Source organism: Oncorhynchus keta, unplaced genomic scaffold (genome assembly GCF_023373465.1).
Source record: "Oncorhynchus keta strain PuntledgeMale-10-30-2019 unplaced genomic scaffold, Oket_V2 Un_contig_23010_pilon_pilon, whole genome shotgun sequence".
Classification (NCBI taxonomy): Eukaryota; Metazoa; Chordata; class Actinopteri; order Salmoniformes; family Salmonidae; genus Oncorhynchus; species Oncorhynchus keta.
In genome coordinates, this window is record NW_026283158.1 from 27,050 (window position 1) to 41,767 (window position 14,718).

Genomic DNA, 14,718 nt, shown 5'->3' on the forward strand with positions numbered 1-14,718 from the left:
ATCAGCCCTTGCCTTGACAGGAAGCCAGTGTAGGGAGGCTAGCACTGGAGTAATATGATCAAATTATTTTGTTCTAGTTAGGATTCTAGCAGCCGTATTTAGCACTAGCACTGAACTGAACTGAAGTTCATTCAGTGCTTTATCCGGGTAGCCAGAAAGTAGAGCATTGCAGTAGTCTAACCTAGAAGTGACAAAAGCATGGATTCATTTTTCTGCATCATTTTTGGACAGAAAGTTTCTGATTTATGCAATGTTACGTAGATGGGAAAAAGCTGTCCTTGACACAGTCTTGATATGTTCTTCAAAAAGAGATCAGGGTCCAGAGTAATGCCGAGGCCCTTCACAGTTTTATTTGAGACTGACTGTACAACCATTAAGATTAATTGTCAGATTCAACAGAAGATCTCTTTGTTTCTTGGGACCTAGAACAAGCATCTCTGTTTTGTCTGAAAGTTTGCTGCCATCCATTTCCTTATGTCTGAAACACATGCTTCTAGCGAGGGCAATTTTGGGGCTTTACCATGTTTCATTGAAATGTACAGCTGTGTATCATCCGCATAGCAGTGAAAGTTAACATTATGTTTTCGAATGACATCCCCAAGAGGTAAAATATATAGTGAAAACAATAGTGGTCCTAAAACGGAACCTTGAGGAACACCGACATTTACAGTTGATTTGTCAGAGGACAAACCATTCACAGAGACAAACTGATATCTTTCCGACAGATACGATCTAAACCAGGCCAGAACTTGTCCGTGTAGACCAATTTGGGTTTCCAATCTCTCCAAAAGAATGTGGTGATCGATGGTATCAAAACTAGCACTAAGGTCTAGGAGCACGAGGACAGATGCAGAGCCTCGGTCTGATGCCATTAAAAGGTCATTTACCACCTTCACAAGTGCAGTCTCAGTGCTATGATGGGGTCTAAAACCAGACTGAAGCATTTCATATACATTGTTTGTCTTCAGGAAGGCAGTGAGTTGCTGCGCAACAGCCTTTTCTAAAAATTTTGAGAGGAATGTTAGAGGAATATTTTCTGGGTGAAGGTTTGGCTTTTTCAAGAGAGGCTTTATTACTTCCACTTTTAGTGAGTTTGGTACACACACACACACACACACACACACACACACACACACACTTTGACATAGGACCTCATATACAGGCTTAGACATATTGCAGACAGATAATCCTTACAAAGACAGGGTCATTTGATGTTACCCCGGGCCCCCCAACACACACACACACACACACACACACACACACACACACACACACACACACACACACACACACACACACACACACACACACACACACACACACACACACAATCATATCCTCAGCTGGAGACATGGTGGATTTGAGGTCACAGCATGTGGCTAGTATAGGGGGTTATGGGGTAGCTAGTGGATTACAGTTTTGTAGGGCAGCAGTCCGATTTATAGTTAAGTACACCGACAGGACAGACCACCAACCTACACATTACCCCTAAACTCTCTCTCTCTCTGAAGATGAGTACAGCTATTTAGATACTGGCTTTGTCCTGAAATGACACCCTATTCCTTTTACAGTGCACTACTTTTACAGACCCTGGTCAAATATAGTGCACGACTTAGGGAATAGGGTGCCATTTGGAGCGTAATCACTGTTAACTATATTCCCCAGCTGTCTCTATCACATTTCAATGTCTGTCAGCTCAAAGTGACAGCACTTTATATTAAGGGCCATAATCCCACTTCTCTCTGTCACATCAATAACAGGCTCTCTCATGTTCCTCCATTCTCACCTTTTCATCAAACCCAGTGAGTCTCATTCCCTAAACCGCTCTCTCTCTCTCCACCTCCTTTTTCATTCTCTACATTAGAGTTGCCATATTGGGGGAATTTTTTCCATCTTACAAATTGACTACTTCGGCTGTGTTTACAGCCCAATTCTGATATTTTTTACACTAATTGGTCTTTTGACCAATCACATCAGATTTCTTTCACATCAGATCTTCTCAGAGCTAATATGATGGTTCAAAAGACCAATTAGTGAAAAAATATCATAATTGGGCTGCCTGTTGTGTGAATGCTGCCTTATAGTAGATTTGGTGGGAATTTTGCTCAGTTTCTGTGTGAAAGTGTCAATTAAATGTGGCAACACTGCTGTGTATCCACCTGAAGTGTCCGCGTTGTTTTCTACACATTGCCCATTTCCCTGCAGGGCTGGGCAGTACTGGTGTGTATCCACCTGAAGTGTCTCAGTTGACTGCCCAGTTTCCCTGCAGGGATGGGCAGTACTGGTGTGTATCCACCTGCAGTGTCCGGTTGGCCAGGCACAGGGAAGGAAGGAGCTCCACCAAATTCATCTCTATTGGACAGAGGCTAAAGGAGCTGGGGGCATATTTTGGAGCTGGGAGACATCTCACCTAGTTGAGAATGCCATGGCAGTACCAGGGCCCCAAGTGCGGTTGAGGCCCCCCAGGGCTTTGGCAGGGGTGTTCCACCGAATCCCTTTTCAAGTGCCCAATGAAAGTGTCAGGAAAGGTTCGGTTATTGGCCATTTGGCGTCTCTCCTTTCTTTTCTTTGTCTTTCTTCCCTTGCCAGGACCGCCGCCTCTTTCTTGGGTTATTCACAGGAGGCTGGGAGCTGTCCCAGGAGGACCAGGCCGAGGCCCCGCCAAGGAGGCTTTGGGAGCTGTCCCAGGAAAGGGACCAGGCCTTTGAGGTCGCCAAGGAGGCTGGGAGCTGTCCCGGACCAGGCCGAGGTCGCCAAGGAGGCTGGGAGCTGTCCCGGACCAGGCCGAGGTCGCCAAGGAGGCTGGGAGCTGTCCCGGACCAGGCCGAGGTCGCCAAGGAGGCTGGGAGCTGTCCCGGACCAGGCCGAGGTCGCCAAGGAGGCTGGGAGCTGTCCCGGACCCAGGCAGAGGTCGCCAAGGAGGCTGGGAGCTGTCCCGGACCAGGCCGAAGTCGCCAAGGAGGCTGGGAGCTGTCCCGGACCAGGCCGAAGTCGCCAAGGAGGCTGGGAGCTGTCCCGGACCAGGCCGAAGTCGCCAAGGAGGCTGGGAGCTGTCCCGGACCAGGCCGAGGTCGCCAAGGAGGCTGTGAGAAGATGGAGAGTAGGGTCTTTGCAATGGATTGTGGGAAAATGTTGCCAAACAACGCTAGGGGGAATGTGGCTGTGATGGCAGCTTGATATTAGACACAATAGTGAAATGATGCAGCGTCTGTAGCAGTGGGAGTAGAAGTGATCATTCTAGACTCAAATGCCAGCTATTACAGATAAGATCACCAAATCTGTCTGTGTGAGTCTCCTGCTTCTTGCTAGATTGCTCTCGGCATGCTAGTGGAAGTCCTTTACAACACCAGGAAAAGCAGTGCTTCTGATCCATATAAGAGCTTTGAGAAGGTGCTGGAGATCAACGTAGGCTACAGTTGACGGCATTGCAAAGTTATAGACGGCTTCACTCGTCGTCATTGTGACACATTTACTTTGACAGAGATGTTCCTTAATGCGCTGCAGAACATTGACCCATATTCCTCAGTAATTCATTAAACTGACACCAGATCAGAGGTGAACTTTTATTAATACATTCTTAGTAAAGTGATTAACATTAAAAAGTATACAGTGCAATTACCAACCCTTCTCTCCAAGAAAAGAACATCAGTTAAGAGTAAGACAAGAGCAACAGAACACGCATGCTGCATTATTTAACGTTCCCCTAGTCTATCTGCAGTCAGCCAGGTACTATATTTGGTAGCACATGATACAATAGTATTTTAATGTAAAGACCGCCACCTTGTGGGATAAACAGAGAACTACACAGATGTGGGTTGTGTTCATTAGGGCAGTGGTTCCCAACCTTTTTCGCTAACTGTACCATCAACAGAATTTTGCTTTGCCTAGAGAACCCCTGAAATACCCCCGCACGTACATTTTACCAGTAAGCTTATGGTCTCATGAGTCTTCTCAAGTACCCCCAACTCATATACTATACGATAGGTGGAAATCAACTTATAGGCCTAATTATTATTTTGAAAAATTAAAAGACAACAAATAATTTAAGCAAAAGACATCAGCCATACGGACAACCAGACCCTTCCAATGAAAAAGGACCTAAGATAAGAGTACGGTATGTTACACAAACGGAATGCATCTCCATTTCCCCCATTTTCTCTGGCCCTCTCTTTACGTTGTGTTTTCCCTCCTTCATCATGCTCCCTGTTCAGCTTTCTTCCCTCCCTCCTCTTCTCCTCCCACATGACCCCTATCCCTTTCCACCTCTATCCAATATTACAATATCCTTCATTTATTTATTTCCTTGACAGTGTCACCTCCGTTCTCCCTGTCTTGTCTTCCCTAATTCCTATCCATTTAAGCCTTTGTCCAATACCATCAACCCTCACAATTATTCTCCTAACCCCCTCAACCTCTCCCTCTCTTCCCTGTACCCTCCCTCCCCCTGATCACTACCCCTGAATCCCAAACCCCTAGTCACAAAGCACTTATATAGATCTGAGATGATTGGACCAGTAGGTAGCTCCATCTGGCCTTCTGATAGGCCAGACGGGAATTGGCGCCATATAGCTTAAAGGACATCTTTCCAATCCTCTCAGATCTAACCTACTGCATAGGGGGTGGGGACTAGTGGTTGATTTGGGATTCAGAGCCCCCTTAGCGTGAGTCCATGAGGGGCTGCAGCCAGAGCAGGAAACGGGACACCTTCTGGTAGATGTAACCCTGACTACAGTCTGCCCCTGCTGGTCTGGAGACTACCCCGGTCAGATAGAACACCTCCCTGTGGAGAGATAGGATGGGACTCCCCGGCCCCAGGATGCAGTCACCCTTGGGTCTCACCGTCGTACAGCCCATCTTGTTGGTGACCAACCCCGGGTGCCTCTCCCACACTGGGGCAAACGCTCATATGCCAGGTGGTTGAGAGTGAGCGGGCCTTGGACCTCCGTGGCGTCCACGGGGTCCTTCCAGCCAGTGACCACGGCCGGATACTCGCCAGTCATCAGGACGACCTCTGCAAAGTCACGTTCGGGCAAGCAGGCAGCGACCACATGTTTCTTATAGACGATGCGCTCGCGGAGCTCGAGGACGGCCAGGTCGTTGTCAGGGCGACCGGGTACGTAGCGGGGTGGACGTGGACGACTTGGACATAGAGCGTCTGTTCGCCATCTTCAGATGCGGTTAGGCGTTTGCCTGGGAGGGGAGGGACGAAGTACTCAAAATCAATGAAGGAACACATAGTGTAAAGCAAATCAAAAACATACCCTCGCACACACACGCAGGAATGAATGCACACACACACACACACCACTTCCACCACCAGTGGAGCCTGAGCCTGTAGACTGGACATGATGCCCCATGATGAGCACTCACCGACAGCCACCTGGAAGTTGACATATTTCTGGGCACACTGGGCTGTAGTTAGAACCAGGTTCTCCTTCAGAATGACACCACTACAGAACCCTACAGACTCTGTACTCTTCAGAATGGCCTGCACAATGACAACACAACAGTTACAATATACAGCAGTGATGACACCGCAAAATACATTATCACAACGATGGGAATATTGGGTTAATGTGCTGCAGCTTTGATAGTGAGGGGTTGACTTCATGAGAAAAAATTATCTGAGAGCATAGTAGTGCCTGTCAGTGGACAGTGTGTACCTAGTTTGAATTGTGTGTGTGTGTGTGTACCTCATAGTGGTGTGTGTTTTCGTACCTGCCAGGGACACTCTCCAGAGTTGCAGGCTAGTCCCTCAAAGTTGCTGGCGATGTTGGTTGACTGTCTCTTTGTCCACTGGCTTAGGCTGTTCACCTTCCCACAGGGGAATGTCACTGAGAGAGGGATTGAGGGAGAATTACTGAGTATAGTTTAATATAGTACAGTTTAGTATCTAGTATAGCATAACATTAGCCTCGTATGAACCATCCTGATCTCGCAAGCTTACATTCTGTTTCACTATCCGCTAGCGAGATCAGGATGTTGTGTATGAGGCTAGAGTATAATAATACAGAATCACTTAACATATAGGATAGCATAGTATAGTAGTATATGGTGACTGACCTGCAGGCATACACTTCACCCTCTCCTTCTCCTCTAGTTTCCAGCCACGGGCACAGGAACACTCATAGGACTGGTATCCTGGCTTACAGAACTGACTGCAGCCCTTGGTCTTGTCCAACATACACACTGTCTGATCTACAATCACACACAGAGAGAAAGACAGAGAGGCTTCTTCACTGTTGACGTGTTTTACAACATAAGTTCCCCACCAACTCGGTGTTGGGTCCTTCACGTCTCTCACCTGTCTCACAGTGGACTCCAAAGAAGCCTGACTTGCAGACACAGTCGTATCCCCCCACGCTGTCTGAGCACATGGCTCCATTCTTACACGGCTTCTCTGCACACTGGTCCCCATCTGTACACACACAGGGTTAACAACACAGCCAGTCAAATGGTACATTCAGTAATACAAGACACATGTTCTGGGGTGAAGCTATTTTAACTGTCACACCAAATCACATGGATTTCAACTGAGTGGTAACCCAAAATACTAAGTACTCTGATATGTTCCAAGAGAACGTCAGTCAAAATCATTACACTTACCTATGTAGACTGACCAGAAGATATCCTGAAAGATCAAAACAAAGTCCACTGTCAGTTTGATTCACAATGTCTACAGAATCATCAGAAGTCCACTGTCAGTTTGATTCAAAATGTCTACAGAATCATCAGAAGTCCACTGTCAGTTTGATTCACAATGTCTACAGAATCATCAGAAGTCCACTGTCAGTTTGATTCACAATGTCTACAGAATCATCAGAAGTCCACTGTCAGTTTGATTCAAAATGTCTACAGAATCATCAGAAGTCCACTGTCAGTTTGATTCAAAATGTCTACAGAATCATCAGAAGTCCACTGTCAGTTTGATTCAAAATGTCTACAGAATCATCAGAAGTCCACTGTCAGTTTGATTCAAAAGGAAGAATCAGCTGAAGTCCACTGTCAGTTTGATTCAAGAAGGGAATCTAATAGAATCATCAGAAGTCCACTGTCAGTTTGAATAAATCTGTTCAGAATCATCAGAAGTCCACTGTCAGTTTGATTCAAAATGTCTACAGAATCATCAGAAGTCCACTGTCAGTTTGAAAATGTCTCCCTAAAGAATCCTGAAGGAGGTGAGGAAAGAAAGTCCTCTGTCAGTTTGATTCGGTAGGAGTCCAATGCCTCCTTAGCTGCCATCAGAAGACCTCAAAATGTCTACAGACACTCCCTCTCCAGGTTGGCAGGGAGCAGGCTCTCCTCGTTCCACTGTCAGTTTGGCCCAGAATCTTCTCCACTGTCAGTTTGATTCACTTCACTGGCCTCCACTGTCAGTTTGATTTGTCCAGGAATCACAGAAGTCCACTGTCAGTTTGATTTAAAATGTTGTTGTACTTTTGATACTCATTCACCAAAAAATATATTTTTTATCTCAATTGATAGTCTATTTTTCATATAACCTGATTCCACTTAAAATTTAGGTCACATAATTTGAAAATAGTTTAATACAGATTCTCGGCCTAAATCTGTCAAATCTATGTAGTAGAGTACAAAAGTAACATTCTTTGTTACTAATTAACTAAGGCCTAAACCCAGTGCCAAAAAAGCACAGAACTACACCAATAGACCTAAACACTCTTCACACAGTACCTTTGACTCTACGGATCCCCACTCCCAAAAAAGGTCTCAGATTCCATTAAGAATGTAGCCTAATGCCTCCATGACAAACTATCCTTGTCTAATGTCATCCTGCCCCTTCCCATGTCCTTTCTAGTGGATAAACAGGCCATCTGTTCCTGTCTTGGTACAAAAGTCATTCTTTGTTACTAATAAACAGACCCCTAAACCCATGTCCTGGTGCACAGAACTACACCAGTGGATAAACAGGCCACTTCCCTGTCTTGGTGTCCTGTCTACTGGATAAACAGGCCCCTTCCATTAAGAACCTGTCCTGGTGTCCTATCTTGTGGATAAACAGGCCCCTTCCCACCTGTCCTGGTGTCCTGTCTAGTGGATAAACAGGCCCCTTCCCTGTCTGGTGTCCTGTCTAGTGGATAAACAGGTCCCCTTCCCTGTCCTGGTGTCCTGTCTAGTGGATAAACAGGCCCCTTACCTGTCCTGGTGTCCTGTCTAGTGGATAAACAGGTCCCTTCCCTGTCCTGGTGTCCTTTCTAGTGGATAAACAGGTCCCTTCCCTATCCTGGTGTCCTGTCTAGTGGATATACAGGCCCCTTCCCTGTCCTGATGTCCTGTCTAGTGGATAAACAGGCCCCTTCCCTTCCCTGTCCTGGTGTCCTGTCTAGTGGATGTGAGTTCCTCCTTTCAATGTTAAGAGCTTTGGAACCCAGTGAGCCCCTAAATAATACATTTTCATTACTGGCTGGATTTGCCATACAGGGAAAATAACCATCCAAGGAAAGTCCCTCTGTGCCCTTTTGTTGGGGGCGGCAGGAAGCCTAATGGTTGGGCCAGAACCCGAAAGGTCGCTGGTTTGAATCCCCGAGCCAACTAGGTGATAAATCTGTTGAAGTGCCCTAGAGCAAGGTAAATAACCCTACTGTAATTACTCCTGTAAGTCGCTCTGGATAAGTGCATCTGCTAAATGACTAAAATGTCAAATGTGTTAAACAGGCCCCACCAGCCAGCAGCCTGTCGTGTCCCTGGTCCCTTACCTGTCTTGGGGTTTTTAGTGTCTAGTCTGGCCGTCACAGCTCCCAGTAGCAGTAAGGAAAGCAGGGTGGCAGTGGTGGCTAGGGAGCCCATGGTGGCAGCTAGAGAACAGTCTGTCTGAGTCTGTCTGGCTGTTTGTCTGTCTAATCCTGTCAGATCACCTCAGCAGAGTTCAAAGTTCACACCTAAAAACAACAAGGACCAGAGTTCAGAGATTCCCACATTCTGACATAGACATCACAGATGACATAACTTTCTGTCAGGATGAGCTTCAAAGAGGAGGGTCATTTTATGTGCAGGATCAGAGTAACCTACAAAACAAGAGGATGAAGACTAATTGTTGTGAGTGTTGTTAAAAGCTTTTGGATCTTGGGATCATCATTAAAATCTTAAACTTCAGTCTTGCAGCTTCCTCTCTCTATATATAAAAATACCTCAAAATCAACAACCTGTTTGTTATAATAGAGTTAAGACATCAGATGATCCCATTAGAACAGTGACAATGCATTTTCTAAAGAACCCCCGGACTTGGTTACAATGCTGCCATCGTGTGGTATTATACCCCGTTTATTGTTGTTTCATCCATTTCCAATCATAAACAACAAAGAGGGATAACATCAAACACCCAAAACAAACTAGATTCATTGGTATTAATCCTAGTCAAATAGTTAGTTTAATAGATTGGCTGTAACAGAACAAACAAAACAGGCCTGTGTGTTATTATTTAGTCCAACATGAATATGAACTGGCTTCATGTTGTGAATGATGCTGCTGTCGTCTATAAAACAACATATGACACGACCAGACTAATCTGACATGATGCTGTAAAAGCTTGGGCTACCACAAACTGCTAAAAACATACGAATGTATGGATCTTAAACGATACTTGAAAATATAGAGGCCTATCATGCATCCACGCTATATTGTGCTACCTAAATCGCAACGCGTATCCCATTATTGGAGAGATGGACCGCTATTCAGGGCGCGGCAAAACCCATGATGATTAGAACGGTAAAAAAAAAAAAAGAACGGTATAACCTACCGCGTCGGACTTCAGTCGGGGCTTGGGCGGAATGAGAAGGATGACAGAAGCCTGTTCGGTTGGTTCTCTCTCTGGTCCCGACACGCAGTTCACCGTGTGGATCCTCGGCTCTGAGATCGCAATAGAGGTTGACAGCATCACACTCCAATGTTGCTTTTTCAGGCCACTACGACGTGTGTAATCAACCACGCGAGGGCGGTCTTGGATACTTTATTCAAAGCCATTAATACAAATACTGTATGTAGGCTACTATACTGTATTGGTCCGTTCTACTGTAACCCGATCATGGATTGTTGATGCTACTGTATGTACTGGCCATTGAGAGGTTTGAAGCAGCCGCCATATTGGTACTCCTGAGAAGGAGCAGTTCTCCAATGCTTCAAGGACAAAATTACATGCATTAGTATTTTTTTTCTAGTTGGGACAGTAACATTAGTACTCTCTAAAAAAATTACTTGATTTGTATGTTTAGTTCACATAATATAATGTAAAAGTATGCATTAAGGTGTCTGTAGTAGAATATACATGGCAAAAATTAATGTAAATGTTAATAAATGCATTTCTATAGCTTCCAAAATCTTTTTGATTTACACTGGAGAAATACTAATTTTACACTGGAGGAGAAATACTAAAATGGCTTCGTAGTGGCTTCAAAACAGCGCCCCCTGTCAGTCATCCAGTGTTTATACACATTGTTAATATTATCCTATGGTTCTATGTAGGCCTCTTCACTGTTGAAGTTGAGACTGGTGTTTTGCGGGTACTATTTAATGAAGCTGCCAGTTGAGGACTTGTGAGGCGTCTGTTTCTCAAACTAGACACACTAATGTACTTGTCCTCTTGCTCACTTGTGCACCGGGGCCTCCAATTCCTATTTTATTCTGGTTAGAGCCAATTTGAGCTGTTCTGTGAAGTGAGTAGCACACAGCATTGTACGAGATCTTCAGTTTCTTGACAATTTCTCGCATGGAATAGCCTTCATGTCTCAGAACAAGAATAGACTGATGAGTTTCAGAAGAAAATGCTTTGTTTCTGGCCATTTTGAGCCTGTAATCGAACCCACAAATGCTGATGCTCCAGATACTAAACTAGTCTAAAGAAGGCCAGTTTAATTGCTTCTTTAATCAGCACAAAATTATAAACTTGGATTAGCTAACACAATGTGCCATTGGAACACAGGAGTGATGGTTGCTGATAATGGGCCTCTGTACCCCTATGTAGATATTCCATAAAAAAATCTGCCGTTTCCAGCTACAATAGTCATTTACAACATTAACAAAGTCTACACTGAATTTCTGATCAATTTCTTGTTATTTTAATGGACAAAAAAACTGATTACATGTTGGGGAGTAACAGATTACATGTTGGGGAATAACTGATTACATGTTGGGGAATAACTGATTACATGTTGGGGAGTAACTGATTACATGTTGGGGAGTAACTGATTACATGTTGGGGAGTAACTGATTACATGTTGGGGAGTAACTGATTACATGTTGGTGAGTAACTGATTACATGTTGGGGAGTAACTGATTACATGTTGGGGAGTAACTGATTACATGTTGGGGAGTAACTGATTACATGTTTGGGAATAACTGATTACATGTTGGGGAATAACTGATTACATGTTGGGGAATAACTGATTACATGTTGGGGAATAACTGATTACATGTTGGGGAATAACTGATTACATGTTGAGGAGTAACTGATTACATGTTGGGGAATAACTGATGACATGTTGAGGAATAACTGATTACATGTTGGGGAGTAACTGATTACATGTTGGGGAGTAACTGATTACATGTTGGGGAGTAACTGATTACATGTTACATGTTGGTGAGTAACTGATTACATGTTGGGGAGTAACTGATTACATGTTGGGGAGTAACTGATTACATGTTGGTGAGTAACTGATTACATTTTGGGGAGTAACTGATTACATGTTGGTGAGTAACTTATTACATGTTGGGGAATAACTGATTACATGTTGGGGAGTAACTGATTACATGTTGGGAGTAATTGATTACATGTTGATTACATGGGAATAACTGATTACATGTTGGGAGTAACTGATTACATGTTGGGGAGTAACTGATTACATGATTTGTTGGGAATAACTGATTACATGTTGGGAATAACTGATTACAATTGATTACATGTTGGGGAATAACTGATTACATGTTGGGGAATAACTGATTACATGTTGGGGAGTAACTGATTACATGTTGGGGAGTAACTGATTACATGTTGGGGAGTAACTGATTACATGTTGGGGAGTAACTGATTACTCTTTTATCTTTTCTTTTATATGTAATGTAAGTGCCTTGATGTATTTGCACCCCAAGTAGAGTAGCTGCTGTCTTGAAAAAGGCACAATTTAAAGTTTGTTCCACCTGAGTGAGTCTGACCACAAGTCAGAGACCACTATGATGACACACCAAATGCGTTAAATGAATTACTTTTGTCTTCTTCTAATAATGCCATTTACAGGGAAAGTAATCCAAAAGTAATCAGATTGAGCTATTGTGTTTAGGTAATCAAAATGTTACTGATTACAATTTTGGACATAACTAGTAACTGTAATCGGTTACATTTAGAAAGTAGCCCACCCAACCCTTCTCTCTATCGTCTCCCTCCCTCACCTCTTCCTTCCTGCATCTCATAATATATAAACAATATATGCCATTTAGCCAAGGTTTTATCCAAAGAAACATGCATTTGACTTATTGGTGGTCCTGTGAATCAAACCCACTATTCTGGAGTTATAAGCTCAATGCTCTACCAAATGAGATAGAAAGGACATCAGGACAACTCTCCCTCTTTTCTTCCTTCTCTACCTCCCTCCCTCCCTTCCACCCTCCCTTCGTCCCATTAGTTTGCCCTCCGTGTTAGGGAGCTCTCCTATCCCCCACACTACCAGTACCCCAGCCCACCCTGACCTTCTCTCCTGACTCTCCCTGGTGCCAATGATAATTCCATTTTACTTCGCCGGTGTGATCGGAATCATAATCACAGAGGCTTTGAAGTCGGGCATCAAACGAGATGGAAATCTGTCCATTATAGATCAATGTGAGAGGGCAAATGCACACAGACCCAGACAGCAGCAGCAACAACAAGAACACCAAGGGGAGAGGAAGGGCGAGATAGAGAGGGAATAAGAGAAAAGAGGAAGAGGGAGAGGGAAGGCAGGTGGGAAAGGAAGGGAGGAAAGAGAGAGAGAGAATATTTGAGGGAGATGTTTGATCACTTGTCAGCTTGGACAAAATTTCTAACTTAAACAGGCGACATGGCAAACAAGAATTGAATCTCAAACCAGTAATACTTTACCTTTGTCTGTATGAGTGTGTGTGTATGCACCCGTGTGAGTGTGTGTGTATGTGTGACAGGTTAAAGGAAATATTCATAGCCTGTTATACATTAAAAAGTATTTGTAAATTCATAGTATGTGAGGATCTTAAAACATCTAAGGTTAAAAAGATGCATTCAGTATTAGTTGATAGAGATTGATAACATTCATATAATTGTGTTAAAGTTAAAATCTGTCAAAGGGTACGAATTGTGAGAGTAATGTGTAAACGTTATATTGATTACTTTATTTTGTAGTGCCTAAAAGTGTTAATCTGTGATCTACGAAATGTTCTTAATCTATGAGCCGGAGATCGATTGCTCTGGTCTCCACCCATATTCCTGGGGGAAATCGCGGTCTTTTTCATTGAACTAAACGTTGAATTGAGAATACAACACCATACCACTCTCGTGATTATTTCTCCCCTGTTTTCAGGTACTTTATTGATGATACAAATAGTCATTTAAATGTTTAAACTCGCTAACATGTCAAGAGTGTTTAAAGTGTGTTTTAGTAACGTCTTGAGGAAGTTAGAGTTAAGTTTGAAGAGAGTAATATTAGCCCCAGCTCGATGGCTCTGTGACTTTATTTAAGTGAAGAATAGCATCGTACTGAGAGTAGCTGCCATTTTATGTCGATTGTGAATGAACATGCACGTTGTTAATAAGATATTTTGCTGTGTTATTTGTATAATGGGTTTTCTGTTGTTTTGTAATGTGTTACTTTTGTGAAAGATTGAACTAAACGTTGAATTGAGAATACAACACCGAACCAAGGCTATCACTGTCGTGATTATTTCTCCCCTGTTTTCAGGGCGTAACATCACACGTGTGAGTGAGTGAGTGTGTGTGTGTGTGTGTGTGTGTGCACACGTGTGAGTGAGTGAGTGAGTGTGTGAGTGTGTGTGTGTGTGTGTGTGTGTGTGTGCACACGTGTGAGTGTGTGTGTGCACACGTGTGAGTGTGTGTGTGCACACGTGTGAGTGAGTGAGGTGTGTGTGTGTGTGTGTGTGTGTGTGTGTGTGTGCACACGTGGCAGTGTGTGTGTGCACACGTCACACGTCACACGTGTGTGTATGCACATACCTAGTGTTGATCTATTTCCTCCAGTCCAATAACAGAGGCATTATAAAGGCCTGCTTCACCAGCTGATCCCCAGAGCTGGCCTGGTCTGCCCAGCTAGTCTAGCCCAGAGAGGGTCACTGTGGCTGGGGAGGGGAGAGGGAACGTGCCCGGCCTGCTGGATCTGGAGGTGGTGGTGGATATACAAATGATCAGGATATGGAGATTTCCCATCGGACGGCATTCTGATTGGAAATGTGTATAAATAAATAACTAGTTATAATACAGTTCCAGTCAAAAGTTTGGACACACCTACTCATTGCAGGGGTTTTCTTTGTTTTTACTAGTTTCTACATTGTAGAATGTAGAAAACTATGAAATAACACATGGAATCATGTAGTAAACAAAAAAGTGTTAAACAAATCAAAATATATTTTATATTTGAGATTCTTCAAAGTAGCCACCCTTTGCTTTGATGACAACTTTGCACACTCTTGGCATTCCCTCAACCATCTTCATGGGAAAGTTACCTGGAATGCATTTCAATTAACAGGTGT

At 43.8% G+C, this 14,718-nt stretch overlaps 1 pseudogene across 1 annotated transcript; it reads right to left on the reverse strand.

The window, feature by feature from the left end:
* Positions 1–3,549: 3,549 nt before the first annotated feature.
* LOC127921664 (coagulation factor X-like) lies at positions 3,550–7,859 on the reverse strand (annotated as a pseudogene). The gene is made up of 7 exons (XR_008109235.1): positions 7,851–7,859; positions 6,607–6,631; positions 6,305–6,418; positions 6,064–6,198; positions 5,719–5,834; positions 5,371–5,488; positions 3,550–5,190 (listed from the first exon to the last, which is right to left on the reverse strand). The product of XR_008109235.1 is annotated as a coagulation factor X-like (transcript).
* Between the last annotated feature and the right edge of the window lie 6,859 nt (positions 7,860–14,718).